Source organism: Lissotriton helveticus, chromosome 2_1, assembly GCF_964261635.1.
Source record: "Lissotriton helveticus chromosome 2_1, aLisHel1.1, whole genome shotgun sequence".
Lineage (NCBI taxonomy): Eukaryota > Metazoa > Chordata > Amphibia > Caudata > Salamandridae > Lissotriton > Lissotriton helveticus.
In genome coordinates, this window is record NC_136059.1 from 2002703924 (window position 1) to 2002731262 (window position 27339).

Consider the following 27339-nt stretch of genomic DNA (forward strand, 5'->3'; position numbering starts at 1 on the left):
TAACAGCGATAAGGAAAAGGCAAAAGAAGAAGAGGGACAACTGACACATAAGGCACCAGAAAAAGACAATAAGACAGCAGTCAAGATCTGTTAAGCAAAAACTAAATTCAGACATTTAGAAGAAAAGAAAACACAGTACGTATGATTGAGGACCATTGGAGAGTTGAACATCTCAAGTCCAGACCCCTCTTCCCACTGCGTCATAAAATCTAATGTTTGTACACCAATGGGGAATAAGTCTGAAAATCTAAATAGATACACAAAAAATAAAGATTGCGGATAAGCAATTGGTTTGGTTTATAAGAACAAAGTACATCGGACATAGTTGAAATGATATATCTAATGGTCACCCAGTGAGAACACACAAAAAAGTTAGATAGAAGTCAACAACACTAGAAGAACTGGCAAAACAAAAAACAAGTAACAATCTCTTCACACCGGTTTATTTAATATAGTTCATAGGTATAGATGGCTCTTTCTATGTCATAGATTTGTCATTATGACTCACTTTAAAGAAATATGGCCATATAAAACCATAACAAACTTTCTTCTGCTTCAGAGATGGTCATTTTGAAATCGGGAAATTGCTTACATCTTTCAGCAGTGACCTATTCCACATCTTGAGTAAGAAAGATCTTATGCCCTGAACAAATGAGTTGCTTCTTGTCCTTTGATGCTACATCCCCTTGAGCAAATCAGCATATTCCACAAAAGGCATCCTTCTAATCCTAGGCTTTAAGAAATAAGGGTATTAATGGACAATGATAGAACTTAGAGTACATTTTAATAAATAAAGTAATACCAAAATGAGGAAAACCCAACTCAGTAGAACTGGAGATTTATAGTGAAAAAAACACCTAAAAGAAAAAAAAAAACACTCGCGGTCATCTGGTTACGCTAGAACGAGGGAAGGTCACAGGTTCAGGCTGATCACATTTGGAGTGCGGGCTGGATACAGGGACCAAGTTAGTCTCACTGAAGAGTTACCTTCTGAGTCCAGCACAAAGAGTTCAATTCACAGTGGAGGAGCAGGTAGAGCATTGCAGATGGTTGTCGCTGCAGCACGAAGAGCAGGTTGGGCCTCGCAGATGGCCGTTGCTGTACCTTTGCATTGATGATCATCGTGGGCTGTTGTTGCTGTAGTCCGAAATACAGCTTTTGCATTGCTGGTTGTATCTGGTGTTGACTGTAACACGAAGACCAGTTCACACTGGAGATTCACATTGGAGGTTATCATGGGCGGCAGATTATCAGTGTATACAGCCCCATTCATTTTTGCGAGGAGCCCAAACTTCAGTAATTTCACCTTTGTTTTGCAGAGGAGTACACTTTGATACCAGGCAAGGGTCCAGGACCTCTGATACCAGGCAGGTGGTCCCATTGCAGCAGTTCAGCTCGGCAGTTACAGGGAGGCCTCTGAAGCTTGTTGTGTCTCTGTAGTTCACACAGGAGGTCAGCAACATTACTACTCTGGTTACCCTGGGATGAAGGTAAGCATGTCCAGACTCCCATAGGCAGCTAGGCAGGTAGCTTCAAGCTGTCCTCTGGCGACAGGACAGTTGTCCTGGAGTATTCTGAAGAGTGGCTCTTCTGGTCTTAATTGTATACCTGGTGCCAGCCTTTGTGTGGAGGGAATCCATGTCCTTCTCCCACATATAATCCTGGAAATCTCTTCCCCTTCCCCTGTCAAGGCTCCAAACTGTCCGGGTGTGACAAAAGTAAGGCAGGCCTTGTGTCAGGTTCCTTTTGTGGTTAGGAGGCAAAGCCCTTTGAAGTGTAAGTGGGACTGGACACAGCTCCTCCTAATCATCCTAGGCCATCCTGTCTACCCCCATTTTCCCTTTGTGTAACTGTGTGGAAGCAATACACAAACCCAAACAGCAAAGCCATTCAGAGTCACATGACCTAGGCTACTGGCTGAAAGTGCAAGTGGTTTAGACAAGAAAATGCATTTTCAGAATAGCTTCTCAAAATCCAACTTTAATATTAAAGATGCTTTCAAATTACAATTCACTTGAGTGTAAACAGCATACCTCTATCTGCTTCCAATCCAAACGTATCACTCATTAAATGTGATAAAGTAACACAGAGTTATTCAAGGGGAGAGTTAGGCTTTACAACCATGAAAAATTACTTGAGCAGTTTTTCACTAGTAGGACTTGTAAAACTTAAATCCACATGTCCTACTTTTTAAACGCAATGCACCCTACCCTTTAAGTCTTTAGCGCCTATCTAAGGGGTGACATATAAATATATATATATGTTTTATTGATGACAGTATACCTGACGTTAATGATATCCACTGTGATGAGTAGCGTAATTTGCACATAGGTTTTTTTTGTCAGCATTTGCAATATTATTCACAATTGTTGATTTGGTTTTACTTAATTTTGTATATTTCTTGTATGTCTGAGAGATATTTAAATCAAGTCTGTTTATTATGTTCATTGAATGTAACCCAATGAAATGGTAGCACTTGCACTTTAAAAATGGATTCAACCTTATGGCACGCTGTCATGTGATCAAGGCTCCACGGAGCCGAAACGTTATGTCAACAGCACAGAAAATAAAGTAATTTTTGCATCCAATACCTTTGTTCGTGCCTGTTCCTGTTCGTGGCTGAGGAGAGAGGCTGCAGCGCGAGTGAGACGGAGGTTTCTGCCATATATTTAGCCGATTGATTTCGCACGGCTACACACGGGACTCTCTCCGAATAAGTTACAAGAAAACGTGAGGTCAACGCTTACTGCAGGATCGTATCCAGGCTTGCTTGGGCGTTAGGACTTCTGGGAGGAAGACAAGCGTTTGACCCCCCTGATACTGGAAGAGCATACCGGAAGTGGAAGAACATCCGTGAAGACCGCGTCGGAGGGCGAGGAGAACCGGGGACGAGTTCAGGCTCCGTGAAAGGCTCTACCAGGTATTTCAGGGGAGGAGAGTACAACGGATGCGCGGGCGCAACATTGTTTTGTAATATTGGTGCAACAAAGTTGAAGTCGCCTGCAGTTATTTAAAAGTATGTAAATAATGTCAGCGTGAAGGAAAGGGAGGCTCGGGCAAGCACAATGTTCTCTGACAGTCTCCCAATACCTGCTACAATCCGTGACAGATTGGACAATGCTAATGGCCCCAAAAATGACACGTTACAAGAGAAATATAAAGTTCTTGAGAAAAAATCCAAACAGGAACAGAGTAAATGGTGGGAATCTAAGTCCCTCCAGCGGTATATTGACGTCAACAGAATTCCTCGGGGACTTCGTAACCTCACCGCGGCAAGCTATGAGAGCCCAAATCCGGACCTCATGAAGGAGAGTAAGAGAGTAACTTAGAAGCGTTGAGGCGTTTGGTCCTGATTCTCATTAAATATGCTGACATAGACCGCGCCAAGCTACTGAGCGAAATTGCAGCTTTGTTTGAGGAATTGGAATCTATGGGCTCGGAAGAGAAGAAAGTGAAATGAACAAATGAAATGAATGCCAGACTTAAGAAGGAGACCTACAAGTTCCAGAGCGATAGAACTGATTACGAACTTGGGCAAATCTTTACATTCTCAAACAGATATGACGGTCTACGTATGGCGGCAGGGGGGGCGCAACCGAGTGAACGAAGCAGATGGAATTACAAGAATAAGAACAAGGATCAAATGGATTCGACTGTGTCGGATTTCAACTCCGGGGCAGGAAGTGAATCGGAGTCTGAATAGCTGGGTGCAGCGTCTACCGTAACCAAGAAGAGACCATCACTGGGGGAAGAAATACGGTTTTTGTGTCAGGATGGCCTACAGTCCCTACGACCTCGGACTCAAAAGAATTACAACGAAAACACAAAAACTACACAAGGAGGAAGAGGCAGAGGGCAAGGAAATGGCGGGCAATACAAAAAGAGAGGCAGGGGCCAGTGGTCCAAGAAACAAGCAAATTAAAAAACTCTCAGTTAACCATTGTCAATCTTACACCTATGACCCTAACAACGAAGGAAGAGGACATTCTTAAACTTGGTCTTTCCTATGATCCCAAGACAAATATGAACTATGCAGCGGCCAGATCGGATTTATATAAAGCAACAAGGAAACTTAAATTGAAAAAATTCCATCTGCAAAAAAATAGTAATGACCTGAATTCCAGTAATGTGACGACAACTCTATTGCAGGAAATTCTGGAACTTTGGGACAGTGAAGGGGCTGATTCAGCATCTACAGATCACAATACCAGGATTGTTGGTGCTGATCAGGAAGCTGCAAATGTTGGTATTGAAGTCCCCTTAACACCGTTCAATCCACCCTCCACATTTTGCCCTTTTATGCCACGAGACGTCATAGATATATTTCATGAGAATTTGATCAGTGAACTGAAGGAACTTCACAGTAAGACATGCAGGGGTAAATATAAATATGATTGGTCTACTATGGAATATGAGGCTTTGGTATCCAAACTAAGCAAAAACAAAAGTATTATTGTGCGCCCCAGTGATAAAGGGGGCAATGTTGTACTGCAAACTAGGGTCAACTATGACAAGGAAGCATTTTACCAACTGAACAATCGTGACCACTATGAAAGGATGAACATTAGCATGGTTAAGGCCATACAGAGGTCCAAGAAATTAATATCTGAGGCAGAATACAGATATTTGAAAATTGATTACCCGGTGATTCCATCAATATATTTTATACCAAAAGTCCACAAGGACCAAGCCAACCCTCCAGGCAGACCCATCATCACAGCCCGAAAGAGTTTACATGAAAGGACATCGGTGTATATTGATTATTTCTTACAAGGTAATGTTAAATCACTTGAATCCTATATACAAGACACGGGGGATTTCTTGTTCAAATTGAAAGATGTCAAGTGGCAGGACGGGGATTGGATGATGGCATTAGATGCTACCGCCCTATACACAAGCATCCGTCATGCTGATGGTATAGCTGCAGGAATATATTATTTGGAGCGAAGAGATGTTATGTTTGACAAGCACAATAACATGTTGATTCAAATGCTTAAATTTTGTTTGGAGCACAATATTTTCATGTTTAATAATTTGCTTTATAGACAACTGCAAAGGGTGGCAATGGGGGCCAGTTTCTCCCCAAGCTTCGCGTGCTTGCACATGGGTGCTTGGGAGGAACTGGTCCTCAGGGCTTGCTATCAACATGAGATGACTACCAATGTTATAGCATGGTACCGCTTTATAGACGACCTCTTTGTGATATGGAGTGGCAGTCGGGAAGAGGCTTTGGACTTTGTGGAGAGACTTAACGTGAATCAACACAATCTTAATTTCACGGTCACCATGAGCCAAGAAAAGGTACCCTTCCTGGATACTGGGGTGTATACTAGCGGGAACAAACTAGAAACTAGATTATACCGAAAGAGTACCGCTGGGAACACAACCCTCCATGCTGGCAGCACACACCTGGCTCATTTAATAATGAGCATCCGGTACGGCGAAATGATTCACCTTAGGAGACTGTGTAGTAATGATACCGAGATACTACAGGCTCAGGTTACCAGCACAGAGAGGTTCCTAGAAAGAGGGTATCAACGCAAGATCATTGAAAAAGCAAGACAGAAATCTATGATGATTAGCCGCCCCAAAGTATTATCTAAGTACGATATCTCGGACGAGGTATCGAGACGAGAGTCTATAGTTAATGTAGGCAATACGAACACCACTGATTCCTTCAGATTAATAATTGGCTACTGCAACCAACATAAGGATATAAGCAGAATTGTAAACAAGAATTGGCCTATTTTACTCTAGGACCCGGTAATAGGCAACTTACTACCTAAGAAGGCATCAATAACATATAGTCGAGCCCCGACTATGACGGACAGATTGGTTGACACTGGCCCGGAAGTGTTAGAAAAAACATCTTGGCTACAAAGCAACAGAGGTTTTTTCAGGTGTAAAACCTGTAAACGCCTGTACACACGGTGCCAACAGGATGACATACAAGGATGAATTCAGCAATCATGAACACCTGATTAGCAAAGTCCTTACGTGTAAGACCGAATATGCGGTCTACATTCTTGAATGTACCTGTGCCCTACGCTATGTGGGAAGCACCGAGCTCCCTGTTTATAAACGCATATTGCAACATCTTAGGGCCATAACTAGCCAGGATAACACTTACCCGGTCGCAAGACATTTTAAAGAGTACCATCAGAGCGACAATAAGGGACTCCAATATTACGTTATTGATGCAGTAGGTGCCAGTAGACGGGGGAAACAGGGAGTCTAAACTGCGCAAACTTGAGACCAAATACATCCTACAGTTAGACACCATGCAACCTGGGGGTTTAAATCTAACAGAGGATTTATATACATGTTTACACTAGGTTCTGTAGGAATAGTTAGGACTTTCAAATAACATAAAGGTGCAAGGGTCAATGAATTTTAAATAGTGTTTTAGGAGATTTATTACTATTTATTGTTTTACTATGACTCATTTTAATTCTTGTTTTAATTGCACAGTCCAAGGACCTTTTATTGCGCTGTTTGCACTGTACCCCCATCCTATGACTCTTTGGGTTGTAGCATGTGCTTTAACACACTATATTGAGTACTATACAATTTGGCATGTTTCACCTCCAGTTCTCAGTCTAACCGTAACCTACATTCTTACATTTTTTATTCTCTTGTTGTCCAGTATGGGAGCATTTCTGGTAGTGTAGATTAATTTGTATAGACTGTACTGGGCTCAGTCGGTCTAAGTGAAGGTAACATTAATCTGATGTTTTTAATTGCACATTTTGCACTTTTGCACTTATTTCACGTATGTAGCACTTTAGGTATGGGTTACTTGTGAGATCATTAACTTTGTATATTATTGCATTATACATCAAGGGATTTAACCCATTATTGTTTTATTGATGACAATATACCTGACGTTAATGATATCCACTGTGATGAGTAGCGTTATTTGCACATATACGTTTTGTTTGTCAGTATTTGCAATATTATTCACAATTGTTGGTATTTTACCTGCTTTGAGATTTGAAGATATTTAAATCAAGTCTGATTATTATGTTCATTGAATGTAACCCAATGAAATGTTAGCACTTGCACTTTAAAAATGGATTCAACCTTATGGCCCGCTGTCATGTGATCAAGGCTCCACGGAGCCGAAATGTTATGGCGACACCACAGAAAATAAAGTAATTTTTGCATCCAATACCTTGGTTCGTGCCTGTTCCTGTTCGTGGCTGAGGGGAGAGGCTGCAGCGCGAGTGCAACGGAGGTTTCAGATATATATATATATATATATATATATATATATATATATATATATATATAAATATATATATGTTTTAGAGAGGCTTAATTTACCGGGGGCCACCGACCCTGCAGGGCGGGCTCTGCAGTCAGGAAATGGAGAATCCTGTGTTTGGGTTTTACCAGGAGAAAACACAGAACCCAACTTCGTCTTCCTTTTAAGCATGACCTTTATTCATCATCTGCGCTGCAGCATTTTAAACCACTCCTTTCCTTACGCGTTTCTGCTTTGACAGCCTTGATCACAGGTGAGTGGTGTTTGATACTCCCAGTGGTCACGTGGTCCGTAGTGCCAAACTACAGGCCCCAGAGTGCACCTCCATACATATTTCATAGCGTGGCACAGTGCAGTATTTCTTTTTGCTTAATAGCGTTTTTCCCTGCAAATGTCACGAAAATTCATTCTCAAATCCAAGGTGCACACTGTTCCAATATTGTTTGCCAAGTGCATGTTTCTGCAGCAGCGTTTAAATAATATATATATCCTCAGCCTCCACTGAATGGCGAAATGAAAAGACGGACCCCACGGCTTCAGGTTAGGCAAATGATTTATTTTTGCAACCTCTCAACGATATATATATATATACAAAACAAACTCCAAAGCCACTTCCAATCACACGGACCGGATATATATATATATATATATATATATATATATATATATATATATATATATATATATATATATATATATATATATATATTATAAAGGAAAGTTGAGTGTGGCAGCCCACTTGTAGCATTTAATTTACAGGCCCTGGGTAAGTGTCGTGCCATAAACGAGGGACTTACAAGTAAATTAAATGTTCCAATCAGATAGATGCCATTGTACCATTTTGTAGGGGGGCAGCAGAATCACTTTACCATAGTTAGCTGGGGAAACGTGCACAGAGACCTAATGGCAACAAAAATGGGTTCAGCAACAGAAGGCAAAAATCTGGGGTTACCATGGTAAAAGGGCTAGGTCCAACATAGGCCTTTCTTGCTTACTAGCCAAGTGAAATCTCTTTCCTGGTTGATCCAGTCTTTGTATGTTAAAGCCAAGAGATTATTTTAGTCCCAATTTCTTGGAAAATCTTTTCTTCACAAAGGTTACCACATCATCTCTTTCAGCCCCCTGAGATTATACATACACACAGAGTATTTCTGCAATTTAAATTGTCTAGACTTTCATACTGTTTAATCAGATTAGAAGCTTGACCTCAGTCTCCATATGAAAAACCCTGATTAACACATCCACTGCATCACTACTGAGTTCAGCTAACTTCAGTTAATCTCTTGTCCATACTAGACATATTATTCTCTATTTTTGTTATTTTTTGTTAGCCTTGTCCATATATGGCTTCACTTCTGTGATCTCTTTAAGAATCACTTTCAAAGTTAAGCCTGAAACTGCTTTGGTAGCTTGGGTAGGTAAAGTTGGCCTTTTGGGGGTTTCATGTGGGAAATATAGACTCTATAAGCATATAGCGCTAGCACTAGATGTTGTTTTCTTGTGTATAATTGGACTTGCTTAGGTATATTTGATATATCTCCATGCTGTGAGATATCCATTTCACTTTGGAAACTGATTTCACCAAATGTATTGAATCTCGGGCTTATTTATGAAGAAGTCACAAAGTGCAGTACAGCAAGTCACCTTGTTGCGCTGTGTGACAGGAAAATTCCAGGAATGTGCCATATTTAAGGCGATATGGCACATTCCTGATTTTCTCATGTGCTAGCACTCTTTTGGCTACCTGGCTCCAACGCAGGCACCAGAGTGCAATGGTGCCTGTCTTAGATGCTAGATTGTTTTTGAATAGAAAGGGGCACCTTCCTGCACAAAACCAATTTTGGGAGGCATATTTCTCTTTCTATGTGAACTGCAGAATGCAGCACACACAGGAGGAGGAAGAAACAAGGAGAAATATAGATATTTCTTCTTGTTACCCTTCCTGTGGAAGGCACTTATTGGAGGCATTCACAGTTTTATCAGTTCTGGAAAATGTGGGAATGCATCGAAAACCATTGGAGTTGTGTGATAACACCAGCACAACACCCAGGGAATGCCTTTCCAGGGCAGAGTAATGCAACACAGTGATTTGCGCTGAGTTGCGTTACTCCAGATTTATGAAGGCACTCAGGGCCGCACAAAGTAGCTTTGCATGGTTTTATAAATCTTACTTAATGTTAACGCCACACATGTACCATAAATATACACTCTAGTTTCGTAGATGAAAAGTGGCCCAACTTAATACCTTGCTCTTTATTGTTCTCCCATATAAGGCACAGTACAAGGGGAATGTCACATTTAACTAGACTGATCTTCAAAATAAACTTGAATTAATGAAAAAAGACAGGGTTTATGAACCCAAGATGTTGCCTCAAAATGTGTAACCAACGTGAGTATAACTGTGAGGTCAATACTCTGATTAATCTGCAGACTTCATTCAACAATACATATAAATGGCAAAATACACTAGTCAAATGAAGAAGTAGTAAATGTCTCCAAAAAAGCTTTCAAGAATTAAATGACTATGACAAATGATTCATGTATTCTACGTGAAAAGAAACACCAGATTCACTGCAGCGAGTTGTTTGTAAAAGCTGAGAGCAAGCAAATAAATATCATCTTCATTCAAATGTATGACCTTTAATTTTTACTAAAAAAAACTCAACATAGTCTGAGATAAAACAAAGAGCAGAGAAAAATATTTCATTTAGGAACCGAGGTTATGTTTGAAGCCATTTCTCGTCAAAGGCCGCCGCACTCCACAGTTTCTGTGAAGAAATATGAAGCAGTCCAAAGCAACAAACATGCTCATCTCAGAAAATAAACACAGCTGCAGTCAGAGCACATCATAAACATACTATTCGGCACCTCCAACTTTCTCCAGCTGTCCATCCTAATTAACAATCATTAACATTCCCTTTGCTTGCACAAAGAATTGAAAGGGAAGAGGGGACACAAAAATCTCAAAACTCTAGAACTGTTGGAAAATAGTTTTTTAGGAAGATGTTATCCATCTCGGCCATTCCTCTCCTCGGGGCATATCATCAAGGGCCTGAGATATAATTATCGCCGCTTTAGCGTCCGTTTTCGGGCGAAAAGCGGCGATAATTATATCGCATTATTTGCAAAGACACGCTAGCGGGTGTTTCCTTGCTTCAGCTCCCGTTTTGTTCAAACCTTGCTTTGCATCTCTAATGAGATGCAAAGGAGGCGTGCCTAACAAAACACCATGGGAAAATATTGCTACCCCAGCTTCGTGATATCATCAATGAGGGATAGCGATATTTTAAATCCTGTTAACTATGCCTTAACGCAGGAATTTAATGTCTGTTAAATTCCTGACTAAGGCATAGCTAACATGGGAGGTGGATTATGGTGATACGACCAAGGCTATCTCTGTCTTGGGTGCAACATCACTGGTTTTCCAGTGATGTTGGCCCATTTCTCTGGATTATTATCGTCCTGGAGTAACGCGTTGTTAATAACGTGCTACCAGGGTGATAAATTCCTGCGATGGACGGCGATAAATAAACAAGCGCTAAGTGCGCTTTGCGTTTATTTATTGCCGTCCTAGTAAATATGCCCCTTAGTTCCCTTAGGTGTGACGCCTGTCTTAGATCAATCATTGTAAAGGCAGTGGCTATACCCCTAATATTCTGGAGAAGACTATGAGTTACCTCTGAATTGACATTTTACTGTAATGGTCCTAAGGAAATCCTCAGATATCCTGCTGCTGTTGATTTCCCATGGATTAGATATATTAGAAATATGTTTTTTAACTCGGTTTACCCAATTTATGGGAAGACTTGGGGGTCAGTTGCTGCTCTATTTCAGCTAAGGAATTGAAAATATTGTTTAGATCTTATATGCTAAATAAGCTCCTAACTTCATCGACATTGGGTACTTTAACTGGTGCTTTTATAATGATAAAGGATTTTTATTGTACAGAATCCTTTTTAGATGATATTGAGCCAAACATGGCTAGGAAACTTTGCCTACCCTTCACATATTGTACCTTGCCACTTTGTACTTTCACTTTAAAATAGGGGAAGTCATCAGACCTAGTTCTAATGGGATGCCCATCTTATGGATGTGAAAAGCAAACTGTAGCCCATATGTGGTTCTTTTGCTCGACCTATAGTAGGGCCAGGGCTAGGTGAATAGTTCCAATATGTAGACGCTTAGGAGTTGCAAGACACCTGGAGGCATGTAGAATTTTACAAACAGATTTGAGGCCCCCACTCGTGTTTGCAGTTTCCAGGTTTTTAATGAGTATGTGGCATGTCAGGAGGAAACATGGAGGAGTTTCCTAGATTATTTAATCTGGTATTTTCTCTATCAATCACTGATAATGATTAACCCTGGGTGGAGCTGTTGTAGTACCACTACGTGGAGTTCCACGGAGTTGGGACAAAACTCTGTGGAACTCCACTCGCTCCCCGCCTCCCCCGCAAATAAAAATTATTTAAAAAAGTAATTAGGAAAGCAAAAACGCTTACCTCTGCTGTGGCATCTCCGGGCTGCACTTCTCCTCCTCGCCGTGGTCTCTCTCCCGCAAACCGCTAAGTCAGACGTAAGTCTTGGTAGGACTGCGCATGCGTGCCCATGCGCAGTTCTCTCAAGACTTATGTCCGACGTAGGCGTTTGAGGAAGAGCGACCACGGAAAGGAGGAGGAGGGCAACCCAGAGATTCCACAGTAGAGGTAAGTGTCTTTTTTTCTTTAAAAAATAATATTTTTCTCAAGGGGGGGCTGGCTAACTCCGCTCTGCAGCAGATGTCATGTTTTTGCCTAAACTCCACATTTTCAGCAAAGTGTGGAGTAGGCAAATCTCCGCACACTCCGCTGGTGGAGCGGGGTTCTCTGCCCTCCCTAATAATGATTGATTGGAACAAAGATTTCAAAGTCTACTGTATCCACCATGAAAAACTTGTTTTTATTTGTCTATTCTTTTTTAGATTATGATATGTATTTTTAAGATCTTATTGTAGTGCTTACTGTTTGACATTACTATTGTATTTGTGTGTCTCATTTATGGTATTTTACGGAAATAAAGAGTTTTGAATTGAAAAGAGTCAGTCAGAAGCTCTTGATGGAGCGTCCATTCTCCTTGGCCTCTCATCAAGGTTCCTGAAATGAATTGACCTATAGAAGAAAGTTGGGCTTCTGTTTTGTGGAGATGGGTCAGCTTCCATATCCATTACATGCAGAATAATTCATTTGCCAACATAGAAAAGTCGACTGGGTGCCTTATTTATAGATTCAAAGTAATTTAACAACTCTGGGGCTTATTTACAAGCCCCTTGCGCCACTTTTGCATCACTTTCCCCCATGTTAAAAGTGACGCAAAAGTGGCGCAAGGGGTTGTAAATCTGCCCCTGTGTTTGTGCATGACATTTAGGTCATCATTGCTAGCTCTTCAGATACAGGGTGTCAGTGCCAGAGTTAATGATTAATTAATTCTTGGGGTGTGGAAGTAGTAAGGATTCCAGGTTGCATCATGAGATTTGACTGAGTATTGGGGAATTGTCTGGCTATTTGTAATTCAGGAACCGATACCCCTGTAATTCCACATTCTCTCACATGTTTTAAAAACCTGAAATCTGTGGGGCAACTGAGAACTCAGAGGTAGCTCAACAGACCTCACAATTCTTCATGGGACTAGTGATCCAGATGAGCTTTGCATAAACAGGCATGATAGGGGATGTATGACGTTACAACGCACACTTTTACAACGCATACCTTTACAACGCATTTTTTACAACGCAACATCCATTACAACGCATTCCATTACAACGCATGCCATTACAACGACATTTTAAAAACTACATTTACAACACATTCCATTACAACGCATATTACCTTTACAACGCATACCATTACAATGCATTACATTACATTGCATGTTTGGTAAGTATTGGATAGTGTAGGGGTAAAATTTACTATTCTAACTCCAGGGGGTGCAACAGTAGGGTAAGTGTTGGATAGTGTAGGGCTAAAATTACTATTCTAGCTCCAGGGGGTGCATCAGTAGGGTAAGTGTTGGATAGTGTAGGGGTAAAAATTACTATTCTAACTCCAGGGGGTGCAACAGTAGGGTAAGTGTTGGATGGTAATGTTATGCGTTGTAATGGTATGCATTGTAATGACTGAGTTGTAATGACATGCGTTGTAGTGGTGTGCGTTGTGGTGTCATGCGTTGTAAATGCATGCGTTGTAATGGATGTTGCGTTGTAAAAGTTTCGTTGTAATGGTAGTGCGTTGTAAAAGTTGCGTTGTAAAGGTTGTTTCCCATGATAGGTGCACGCTATACATACAATACATACATACATACTGTATTTGAACATGGGTTATTTGTTAAGGGGAAAGGGAATCCTCACCAAATAATAAGTCAAAAATCCTGTCAGGTGCAATACACATGTTCAATAAATAAACATGGGTTCAAATTCTGGAAGCTGTGGCACAGAGAAGACAGGCAAAATGTACGGGAAAAGTGTGTGAAGCATTAAGCAGTACAAAAAACCCCCGGAAAGTCCTAGCACAAGACAGTACAAATTCCACAACCAATTTCTATGAATAGAGAAACATTAAATAAGAGAAATGACACCCATACAATTAAAACCCAATAAAGAGAACCAGAGATATGCATTTTCTTTTAAAGTTTAAAAGTGATTTTTATTGAAAATCTAATAACACATAAGATATGGAGCAAAATATTACAAATAATTATGCAAAGAATAACACTCAGCTGAACAATTCGTCAATGAAAAGTAAAACTATAAACGGACTGAAATAAAAAGGGTTTGGTTATACAAGCAGAAGAAAAACAAATGCATTACATATAAATATACAAATATAACAATATCTGCAAGCATCATACTTAATTATTTTAAATATGAACGAAAGGAAAGTCAGGGGGTTGAAGGACTTCTTGTTAGGCTGGTGTACATGCAAAGGAACATTGTGCATTATCATCTAAGAACTGTGTAACAGGAGACCACAAACTCTGACGTTTCAGGGCTAAAGTCAAGGAGGAAATATAACTTGTTTCCAATCTATGAATATAGCAGACTGCATACCACAATGCCTGGAAAGACCATTTAGAAGAATCCTTCCACTTCTTAGTGATCTGCTTAAATGCAGCTGTGCATCCAAAATATGTGTGTTGAATGAGAGTGAGTGCCAAGCTTCAGATAGACTTCCTAGAAAAATGTTAGAAAGTGAAAAGGGAACTGTGGTGTGAAATATTAAATGAATCTGGGCCCAAATCTGTTTACAGAACACAAACACAGAAAGGCAGGTAAGAAGTAGATGTTCCACATCCGCCTGTGCCAGAGAACATGTCCAACATGTATCCAAAGTAGCCAGTACAGGAGTCAGTAAGAGTCTAATATGTATAAAGGAAAGGGACTGTGTGGTGCTTGCCACTCCAGAAGATTTCTTGATTTTGGTCTAAATTTTTGTACCTAGAGGGATTGACCAATTAACTTCTAAATCGGATTCCCAAGATAAGTCTACACCTGTTTTGCATCTATTAGATTCAGAAGAGATTAAATAGGAGTAAATAGTAGATGCTCTGGGTGAAGTTTGCAATAGGGTGGACCAGTTGTTAGTAGGGGAGGTTGTTGAGGAAAGAGAAAGCTGACATTATTCGTATGTGCTAGAAAGGGCTTAGTGTGATAATCTTTTTTTGTTCTCAAATGAAGAGGGAACATTAAATTGATGACAAACTTGAGAAAAAGTTTTAAAAGTATTGTGTTGAAAAGGTTAGCGTACCCAAATTAAGCCCTTATTTTTACAAGACTTCCAAAAGACGGGTTTATTATTAACCAATATAGCCTTATTATGCCAAATGGTAGAACTAAGAAAGGTATCAATATCCGTGGAAGTATTGTGTGGAGAGAGATTGTGGCTTGCGAAAGAACAATAGATATTCTTGGAAAGAGAAGGGAAGGAGGAAAGTCCCTTCCACTACAACCCATAATGGACCCACCGATGGGGCAGTGGAGAACCACCTAGAAAATCGACGCAATGACAATGCCTTATGATATTTAGGAAAATCTGGGAATTTTACCATACCCTCCGATTTTGGACAAGTCAATTTGAGCAATGATATGAGAGAATTTTTATGATTTTAGAGGAACGAAATGAGGGTAGAATTCCGAAGTGTTTAAGGGATATGGGTAGTGGGAGATTAGATACAGTATAATAGGGCTTAACATCATTTTAACAGTGTTCCAACGACACCACCAAGAAAAATTCAAAGCATGCCATCTACTAGTCAGGGTGTTAATGTTTTTATTACTTTCTCTAAATTTAAAGAAACTGCAGCAGAGATAGAAGGGACAAACCACAAACCTAGATATTTAACATCCCGTGGATTCCACATGAAGTTGAAAATAGCGAAATCCTCTTTAAAAGTAAATTTAGACAGCGGTAATATTTCACATTTTTCATTATTCAGTTTATAACCAGAGACCTCACTATAGGAGGTAACTTCTTCCAAAAAAGCTGTCAATGAAGAAAGGGATTGGGAAAGAAACATTAAAACATCATCAGCCAAGGCTGCAAATTTGATCTGCAAACCAGTAAGGGAAATCCACGAATAGCTTGTTTCTGACTTAACCTGGATAGAAAAGGTTTTAGTGCTAAATTAAAAAGAAAAGGGGACAGCCTTGAAGAACAACCCTGCCTAAGGTGAAATAAGAAGAGGTAAGGCCATTAGCACAGATAGCCGCTCTTGGGGCAGTGTTCAAAAGAGAGATGAGAGAGATAACTTTTGGGCCAAACCAATGGAGATTATGAAAGAGAATGGGCCAATACACCTGATCAAATGCTTTCTCTGCATCTAAAGCAATTGGTGCAATAGATTCAGGTTTAGGAGAAGATTTAGAGAGAATATCATAAAATAAACAAGTGGTGTCGGAGATATATCATCCTTTGACAAAACCTGATTGCTTTTTACCAAGCTAGTCAGGAAGGTAGAAGTCCAGAAGCAAGGTTAAAGCTTTGGAGAAAATGTTATAGTCCACGTTGACTAACGAAATAGGCCTGTAACTTTTGCAAAAATGGGGAACTTTACACTCCTTAGGGATGAGGCAAATTAAAGCTTCCAAAAAGGAGCCAGAGGAAGTACCGGAGAGAGAGAGAGAAGTTATAAGATCTCGTAATTTGGGAAAGATTAATTTAGCAAAATATGAATAAAGTTCAACAGTAAAACCATCAGGACCAGAGGCTTTCTTTTTTTTAGTGTGTGCCACGCAGTATGTATTTTGGTTTGTGATACACCAGTTTCCATCAATGAAAGATCAATACATTTATCTATTGGTCTGTGAATAGTTGAAGGATATTGGGAAAAGTTTGAATCTGAAGTCATGTTATCAGGTGTATATAAAGATTCATAGTACTGAACACATTCATCCAACATTTCTGAATCTTTATATTATGGTGTTAGAGTTGCATCAATAATTGATTCAATATTACATTAATTATTCTTGACCTTAAGGTAATTTGCTAATAATTTTCCCACCTTATTCTGACCTCCATAAACATTTGCACTAGAATTTAACAACAACAAAAAGTGGCATTATATATAGACTCCTTTTTAAATTGGAGTTTAGCGTGAATAAGATCTGATAAACAATCTTTTGACTTAGATGGTGTTAGATTTGGGGGTCACTAGTTGGCACAGGTAGATACGTGTGACAAATAGAGACCCTCACCTCTAGTCAGGATAAGGGGATTACACTCCTAAAATAATCCCTGCTCACCCCCTTGGTAGCTTGGCACGAGAAGACAGGCTTTATCTCAGAGGGGTTGTGTGTTAAGCATTTATGACCACATACAGTAACCCGGTGACACCACTACAAATGGACACCACACCGGTTTTATATCAAAAATAAGTATACTTTATATGGAGTTACCACAAGAACATAAACAACAAAAATACACAATACTGTTACTTTAAGATGGTAGATTTTAGTTTAGTTCAGTTCAGTTCTTAGATGTGACACTTTGCATCAATGTACCTTAGGTTGCATTGCGCTTCCACAACAAGCAATGTCGTAGCAAGGGAAATGCGGCAAAGTTCAGGTGCAAAGAAATAAAGACGTGAAGATCTTCTAGATGTGGCACGCATTTAGGGGATGCGAGAAGTTATCGGTTCGATGCATGGACTGCAGCGGCGACACCCAGACGATGCGACGGCCACAGCTCCAGCGGCGACACTCTTCTCCCACAATCTGTGAAGCTTCTGCTCGATGCGACAACTACAGCGGCGACATCGACGATGCGACGGCAGCAGCTCCGACGGCGGTGCGCTTCTCAGGGATGTGAGGCGCTCTTCTTTGATGCGGTGCAGTGCGACAGTTCCAGCGGCGACACCCTCCTTCGGAGTTGTAACGGCAGGCACAGCGATGGCGACACGCTCCGAACTCATAGCGAGATTCTTCTCCTGATGCGGTGCAGTGCGACAGCTACAGCGGCAACACCCTCCCTCGGAGTTGCAATGGCAGCATCAGCGACGTCGACACGCTTCCTCTTCGTTGCGGCACTCTTCTCTCCGATGCGGTGCAGTGCTGTGGTAAATAAATAATTAATTACCGGTACTATTTTTGAATACATTAATAAAACAGATAGCTCAATAAATAAGAGGCAAGGTCCGATGTATCTGAGTCGAACGGGCTTTATTCAGGCATAAGGGAAGGGACAGGATCAGAACAGCCTGAAATAGAATGGCAAGGAAGGCAGCTGCAATGTTTCATCAACAGTACATGATATATATAGTAAAACATCACAATTACATTACATACAGTAGGCGTAACTAGTGACAAGCGTACGATAAGAACACATGGGCGTGAAAAGAAGGCGTGCACAGGGCGTGCACGTAGACATGTGATGAAAACGTCACAGAAGTGTCATAAAGTGGGTGGATACATAGAGGGGGCTACCTGAGCAGCTGGAACCTTTAACCTAGTGGTGCGCGAAAACGGGCCATGACGTGTTACCGGGGAGAACTGGGGGCTATGACTTCTGCACTAGATGAGGAGACGAAAGTCTGCGATGTCAGGACGACATGTACCTATAGCATATCTGGTATCTGGTGTTTGGAGTACATGTTGATAGAATCTAAAAGTTATCAGGGCAAAGGCTACTTGACACTAAGGCTGGTGCATGCATATATTCTTCGTGTATTGCGTGTGCTATGAATCTTCTATGAATATTAATACAGTAATTCTCTTGCATGGAGACAGAAAGACTAGACTATAGCTGAAGCTGTTTATGTGGTTCAGTAGCTTAGGAATGTGAAGACGGAGAGCTGAACTGATAACTAGAGGCATAACATATTCTTGGCAGACAGGCAGGCAGAGCCAGGCCGGGCACCGCGCTGCGCGGCAGGAAGTAAGTGAAGGGTCAGGGATGCAGGTGGGGGCTGCATCGCTCCTCGGAGTGGGTTCAGGAGACTGGAGCTTGAATCTGGTGTCCGGGCCCTTTTGAGGCCTAGAAACGGGGACAATTCAATGAATTAACGTGCATAATGTAAAACGTGGGCAACATAGGCCTAATACTCGTTGCTTTCACAGGAACTGGAAACTGGCATACTAACGTTGGACACAACTATAATTGCGTCTTTAATCGATCATAGGGGGATATATGCATATCGATCATGTACATATATCATAGGATGGGGAACACGTAGGCACATATGACAAGGCAAAATTCAATTTTCCTCATTCCCTCCTTGTGCCCTACGTTTCCATCAGGAAACATCAATATTCATGATACCATCTATCTGTTCATAGAGCATCATTTGCTCGTCTCGAATTGTCTTGGAAGGGGACTTAGGACTAGGAATACAAGAGGTAGCGCACAAGCCGCAAATCGCAGGGCCACATTGTAAACAGAGGCAGCAACTGAATATGATCATTACTGCTATACCCAGGAATGACAATACTTTCCATCCCCAGGCAGATACTATACTCCAGAGCCAACCGGACCATGTCCAGGTGCCTGGATTCTGGTGTAACTGATGGGCAATTTTATGAAGTCTGGTTATAGCTGAATAAACAGACGGCGCGTTACTAGGAATGAAAATGCAGCAACTAGATCCGATGACTCTACAAGCTCCTCCCCTATCGGCCAGTATGACGTCAAGGACGAGATGATTTTGGAGAACGACAAATCTCATAGCAGATTGCTCTTCAGTTAAGTTACCTAGAGCAGAAGTAGTCTCATTCACTACTGCTTCAAGGGTTCTGGTTAGCCTACGTATTAACTTACTATTCTGGACAGGACCTATGAAGAAAAAGAAACCTTTATTGAAATCTTGATATTGTTCTAGAGCAGTTTCAGTTTGATCGACAATTGGGGACTCGATCTCCCTTCTATGTCTAACGTGTACTAGATGTGTATTTCTGTGATAATCAGATGGGGCTCTAAAAACTGGTGGCAGTAGGAAGGCAATGTAACATGTTCCATCCCAATTGAGGGGCAGACGAACATATGCGGTCTGGCCACATACAAAATAAGAATGACGTGAGGCTTTGAAAATAGATTTCCCACTGTCACTATACTCGACCACAGTAGTACAATCACTATGACCTACATGTGCGGAACCATTCTTTCTGACACATAATTCACCTTTAACGGGTAGAACTGAAATAGCAGGCAAATCTGGAGTAGTCTCGGACTGAACATTCAAAACCATGAAATTCGAGGAATAATTACCTAGATCATATACTTCATTTTCTAGATCTAACCCTGTTCTATGGGAAGGACCTTCCTTGTCTGGGAAACATGTCTGATTCAGGAGAAACATATCATTTGAGGATGACGTTAACGTGGACCATGCTCCACACGAACCATTATGTGAAAATGGATAGGGAAAGAGTGGCAGAACTCCCTTCGGTGTCTGGAAAGGGGGGAGTCGACCACACACCCAACAATTAGTGGCATTGCTGGTCTGGTGTGAATAGTGTAACATTCGGATAAACGTATTATTGCGCATGGCAAGACGATAGGATAACTCGTGAGGAGGCAGGTCACTAAAAGTGTGCTCTACTGTAACATTAGAAAACATATGTACATGTGAATTAATAGGAAAACATAAATGTAAGGCATAACTTATGCAGGTAACCATAAGACTCAGAAATAGCATGAAAAATAGAGTAATAATACATCGACTTCGAAGATTCTTTTGATAACGTATTCTCTTAGAGTTTTGACTAACTCTCTCACTGTGTGGGTCTATCTCATACATGTCAGGAACCTGTCTAACCGTTTCACCCGAGAGGGACTTAGACAATTAAACTGGTTGACTTACTAGACCGAAGCTTATCTTTATACTCCTGCTGCGGAGTTTTCTCTAACAGGGGAAGTTTAGATTCAGTGTCTGGGCAGTCCTTGAGAACGGGGCAGTCCTTGAAAACAGTCTTTGGTCGAAGTCCATGGAATCTCTTTACATGACTGGAGTGCAACCACCCCTTCCTGCCTTCGATCTTCACGGCGGTCCTTGTTGTCAGTAACACAAGTCGGGGCTCCGTCCAGCGGGGCTCCAGCGGACTTGAACGATCAAAATTTCTCACGAGGACGAGGTCGCCTGGTATGACCTCATGCGGTTTCACTTCGGTGTTGTCTGGAAAAGCAGCGGCAACCTGTGAACGACAAGAGTGTAGTGCAGACATCAAGGAGGCCAGGTAATCTGTCAGCATATTACTGTCAACATCAGTTATTGTACGTGGTCTAGGTGTACCCCACATGTTTGGGGGACGACCGAAAATTACCTCGAAAGGGGACAGACCTGAACGGGAGTGAGCGACCATTCTCATATAGAAAAGGGCGACTGGCAGTGCTACTATCCAATCTACGCCTTTCTCTGCGCATACTTTGGCAATGCGGATTTTCAGAGTCTGATTATGTCTCTCTACGAGACCGGCTGCTTCAGGATGTCGTACACAATGGAACTTCCACTGGTACCCTAACAGAAGGGATACTTGTTTCATGAGTTCGGATGAGAATGGCTGGCCGTTATCTGAATACACGACCCTAGGCAATCCATAGCAGGGGAAAAACTCACAAACCAACTGCCTGGCAGTGGTCGCAGCTGTGTAATCTGGGACTGGATATGCTTCTGTCCACCTGGACAAAGCGCATACAACTACGAGGACATACTTGAAACCTCGACATCGCTCCATCTGAATATAATCCATCTGGAGGACTTCAAAAGGGTGGTCAGGAGGATGGAATCCACCTTGTTCCACCGGGACACCTTTACCTGGATTGAACTGACAACAAATCATGCAGGTACGCACTTTCTGTTTGGCTGCTGCTCGTAAATGCTTGTTAAACCAAAGGTTCTGAATACTGTCTAACATGGCCTTTTCTCCTAAGTGTGCTGGACTATGTGCGGTGTTAATAATGACTTGAACCATAGAGTCGGGGAGAAACCATGTGGCTTTTCCCTTCGTCAACCATCCTTGATCTGTCTGGACCCCTCCTTGTTCGGACCATTTCTTGATTTCATCGGGAGTAGCATGTAACTGTATATCTAGTACATCTTGTGTAGGGTCCTTAACTGTCATACAAGTAGTCTGATCGGGAATGTCTGTCGGTGTCGTGTTAACTGGAATGTCTGAAGTCTGAGCTGTAAGCTTGGCTGTTCGATCTGCCAGGTCGTTACCCTGGGAAATGATGTCAGTGACTTTCGTATGTGCCTTGCACTTCATGATAGCGATAGCTGTCGGTAAATGTATTGCATCTAACAGAGCTTGAATGAGGGGGCCATGCTGAATCTTGGTTCCATGAGAAGTCATAAAACCTCTTTCTTGCCAGAGCACTCCAAAGTCGTGTACGACTCCGAATGCATAACGTGAATCTGTGTATATGTTTACTTTCAGGTTCTTGGCTCGCATACAGGCTTGGGTCAGAGCGATGAGCTCTGCTGCTTGAGCAGACAGGGTGTCAATACGATGTGTTTCTATAACTTCAGTGTCAGTAGTCACTGCATACGCGGCTACTAGTTCTCCTGTACTTGTTCTCATACATGAACCATCCACATAAAGTGTCAGGTCGGGATTAGGTAATGCAATGTCTGTCAAGTCTTGTCTTGGTTTTGTCATGGTGTTAACAACTTCCACACAGTCATGTGTGGCAGGATTTGGGGTAACTGACGGTAACAGTGTGGCTGGATTTAAAATGTTGCAGCGTCTGATTTCTATATGTGGCTGAAACAGTGTCAGTTCATAACCTGTTAAACGTGCAATTGTCAAGTGCTGAGTCTGTGTTCGGTTTAAAAGAACTTCCACGGAGTGTGGAACTTGTACTGTCAGGGAATGTCCTAACACTATGGAATCACTTTGTCTGATAGCTAGAGCTGTGGCTGCAACTGACTTGAGGCACGCAGGCAGCGCCTGGGCCACTGGATCTAATGTGCTAGAGAAATAAGCACAGGGCTTGTATTGTCCTGCTTGATCTTGTGTGAGAACAGATAATGCAGTACCATCACGTTCAGTGACAAAAAGTGTAAAAGGCTTACTGTAGTTCGGTGTTGCTAGAACAGGTGCTTGGCATAAGGCTTTCTTTAACTCATTGAAAACAAGTGTGTGTTCCTGGGTCCAAGGGAGGACAGTCGATACGGCTGCCTCCTGTGTCGTTAACTGTATCAGTGGCTTAGCTAGAAATGCATACTGAGGAATCCATTGTCTGCAATAAGAAGTGAGGCCGATAAAAGCTCGTACCTCCTTCTGAGTCTTGGGCTGTGGAAGATGGGCTATTAACTGGATACGATCAGGTGTCAACTGCCTACCCCTCTTGGACAGTAAGTGTCCTAGGTAGACCACTTGCTGGACACAGAATTGTAATTTAGAAGGGGACACCTTGTGCCCCATCTCGGCCAGGAAATACAAGACTGTAAGTGACGCACGTTCGCAGTCACGTTCAGAACGGGCTGTGATCAGTAGATCATCGACATACTGGAGCAGGGCAGTGTCAGTTGGCATGTGAATATTGTCTAGTTGTCTTTTAAGTGCTTGACTGTAAATACTAGGACTTTCTGTGAAACCTTGAGGAGCTCGTGTGAATTTATAGCTCCTTCCATTTAAACAGAAACCGAAAAGGAATTGGCTGTCTGGATGAATGGGGACACTAAAGAATGCGTTCTTGAGATCGATAACAGTGAAGAACGTAGCTTCGGAATCAATAGCTGTCAATAGGGAAGAAATATCTGGGACTACTGGGTACTGGGGTATGATACATTTATTAAGTTCTCGAAGGTCAATCACTAATCGATAAACTGGAGGTGCATTTGGATCAGTACGTTTCAGAATCGGAATGATAGGAGAATTACATACATTGGAGTCAGTTTCTACAACTACTCCTTGAGCAATGAGCTCGTCAATAATTTTGGATAAGGCTGCTACAGCCTTAGATGATAATTTGTACTGTCGGATTCGTGGTAATACAACACCTTTCTTCAGGGTAACACGATGGGGTGTGATGTGCATACAACCTACATCAGTTGGACCTTGCGCCCATAAATGCTGTGGTACATTCAATAATCGTGGATCAAAATCACGTAATACATAATGACCTTTAAAATCTCGCAGAAACAGTCGCACCCCTTCTGGGGAGCAGCATATAACTGCTCCTAATTCTTTCAGAGTCTTTATACCAAGTAAGTTCTCTGGACAGGATTTCGTTAGTAACAAGTCTGTAGTTCGGGACAATGGACCAACTTCTAGAGTAACGGGTTTCGAAATTTCATTAACAATAGGCTTTCCTGAAAATCCAAGGGAAACATTTCTAGAACCTGAGAGTGGAGCCCCTGGAACCTCGTCATGACTGATGGTAGTCCTACTTGCCCCTGTATCAATCAGAAACTTTCTGTCTTTCCCTAATACTTGACTATGTACATAGGGACCCTCTTGATCTACAGGAATCTCGATGAGAGGCAAGCCAACCTCCCTCTCTAGGCTGTTTCATGAATACGGCTGATAATCTGGATACTCTGACTGTGCATACTGGTACATCTGCTGTGTAACGTGTTGTGTGGCAGCTATAGGCTGCGGTACTGTAACTGTCTGTTGTGCATTCTGCGGCTGGGAAGTCTGTGAAACTTGTTCTTGTCTAGGCGGACGTGGTCTCTCTTTCGTTTTACCAGTAGCTATGTTATGTTTCAGAACTGCACATTCGTTTATATAATGACCTGGCTGTTTACAGTAATTGCATGTCCCTTTAACGGGAGTTGCAGGGTGACTGGCTTGATTCGGACCCCTCTTCTGACTGTCTTGCGGAACGGACTGTGCAACTAGTACTTTCATTTTCGTGTCTTTCATACGCCTCCTTTCATGATCCTGCTCTTCCCTAATTCTGTTCTGGTGATACTGGAGCATCTGGAGCATTTGTGACGGAGTATTAGCCTGCCAGGTACTTTCGACTTTCAGTACTCGATTTTTAACTTGTGGACTTGAATTCTCGACTAGTTTGGTAACAAAAAGATGTGGATAAGATTCACTACTTGTTTTCAGACCACTATTAATAATGAAACATTTCTCAAATCTAGAATAAAAATCACTAGTATCTTCGTCTTGTTTCTGTTTACAGGCTGAGATGGCATCCCAGTCTTCCTTTTTCGTGGCTAGTAATCTTGGCAAAACTTGTATCAGTAACTCGGGCAATGCTTTAGCTTTATCCCCAAGACCGGTACCTGGAACTCGTGTGTTATCTTCAGTCTCTAATGCGGTCCAATCTATCTTTTTCTCTCCCACCTCCCATTCTTTTTCTTTAAGTTTTTCATATATGCCCGCAGGCAACAGGACCTTTAACATTTTAATGATATCGGGATACGTGTATTCTCCCATACGGAGCATGTCCTTTAATTCACGGTGGAACCCTGCTGGATCTTTATCGTGACAGGGTATTAACTTTTTCATTTCCAGAAGTTCTATTTTCGTGATAGGGGTGTAAACAAACACTCGTTCTAGACCACCCCCCTCTCCCTTAACTGGATGTACTTCTCGTAACGGATTCTGTCTGTCTATGTAGAATGATTTTCTTACTGGAGGTGGGACAGGAACAAAATGTGGATTCAAGAACGTTCTGTATTTGTGGCGCTGTTCTAGTATGACACTAATTAAATCGGTACCTAGACCTTTCCATCTGTATTGGAGTAACTCGTTCAGCACATCATGTAAAGGACCTGGATCAGAATGCTGACCCTCATACAATGTAATGAGGTGTTGGATCATATACGTACCCACCAGACGCTGCTCGGCTGGGGGCAGTTTCAGAAACGTTTGGGCCACTATTTCATCTGGAAACGTGGTGGAATCACTAGTCCATCGTACTGCTGATCGGGCTAGTTCTTGTTCATGCATGGTACTAGGCTCACTATAACCTATTCGTGATTTCAGAATTTGGTCGGTGGCCTGGAATACTTGTTCAAGAGAACACTGTTCTGGTACTGGAGGAGGAAAAACTTTCTTGTAATCTAGACATGAATGTCGGTCGGAAAGTCTAGTTCTACCTACATACGCTATTCTGGAGGGATTCTCGCTGTCTACCTCTTCACTGGAAGAGTCATTCTCTTTCTCGGTTGCTCTTTTTGCTTCCTCCTTCTGGTGTATACTTATAATTTCCTTACAAATTTTCTTGTACATACTTTCTATACTACCTAGTGTCTTGTGTTTTCCCTCGGCTATATTGTCACTCCACCTAGTTAGGCCTTTCATCTCGTCTTGATCTTTATCAGGATAATCTTGTTCTCTTATTAAACAGTTAATCAAGAACTGTAAAATCATATGTTGAATCTCGGCTTTTCTGTGTGCCATAGCTTCGTGAATACTTCCTGGATTCTCTCCTGTACGGACAAAACGATATATTCTGTCTAGATGATCCTTCATGTCGGGCAGGGTGACCAAAAAGTTGGCAACCTGTCTTAAACGTACTGAATATAATACCATGTGATCTTCGCCTGGGACTGGATCATATATACAGTCGGTAAGAAGTCTCTTGAGGTCTGCGTATGTAGCCACTTTTGGCGTACGCTGTAACGCTGCGTCTCGCGGCATCAGTCGTCTTATTTGAGGCGGGGTGATAGGAGCACCTCCCCCCGCTGCTCCTGAACTGGAATCGTCAGTTAATACTGTACGTGTTGGCAGAGTGACTGGCAAAACGGGTACATTTAATGTGGGCTGGTCCGGGGGCACGGGCACATTAACAGAGTCCCCGGGACCAGTGGCTGGAGGAACAGGAATTACATTATTTACAGGATGCTGAGCGTGAGCAGGCGGAATACGATTTACATATTCTGGGACTGTGTCGTCCAAGTAGGACGAAAGAAAAATTTCAGCTGCAGTCGGTTTATGACGTAGCTTAATCGGGACCAATGGTGGCGGTAAATTACAGGGTGCTTCCGGGGTTGCCTTCGGCAAGCCCTCGGCAAGAAGAGGATACATACCTTTAATAGGGGCATTTCTCCGCCTGTCTGACTGTTCTGCTCTAACTCGTTCACCTTCTTCAATTAATTCCCTTTCTTGGGCTTTTTCTGAGGATTCCCTACTTAATTCTGCTTTTCTGAATTCTTTTTCGGTTCTTCTATGAGATTCTTTGCGCCATAACTCGATGGCATCTTTCTGGGACTGTCTGGCTTTCTTTTTCCATAATGCTTCTTCTACTCGTATGATGCACTCGGCATCCCATGTACCTGATACAGGCCATCTATATTTCTCTTCAAGATGTTTGGTGTAATCCACCCATAAGTCTAGATATAATATGGCATTTAAACCATGCTTGTGATACATAAAATGTCCAGGACTGTCCCTAGGAGGGACAGGAACTGATTCTTCGAGTAACCCCTTTCTGGTTCTGATCTGACGTAATTTCGAGAACAGAGGCATGGCTGAATTATACTTGCGAACACAATACACAATAATCACAGTAATGAAATGGCAAACAAATCACTCATACCACGACATAGAAATACATTAATAACAGTTCGAACAGAATTCTACCTGATACACTGAAAACATAACACTTGAATTTCTCGAGAACGGACTTACTAGAATTACTGGATGCACT

General features: G+C 41.8%; 1 protein-coding gene across 1 annotated transcript in view; it reads left to right on the forward strand.

Annotated features, from left to right (window-relative positions):
- NPY2R (neuropeptide Y receptor Y2) overlaps nt 1-27339 on the forward strand; it is a 147453-nt gene that overhangs the window by 46771 nt on the left and 73343 nt on the right. The window lies entirely within an intron of this gene.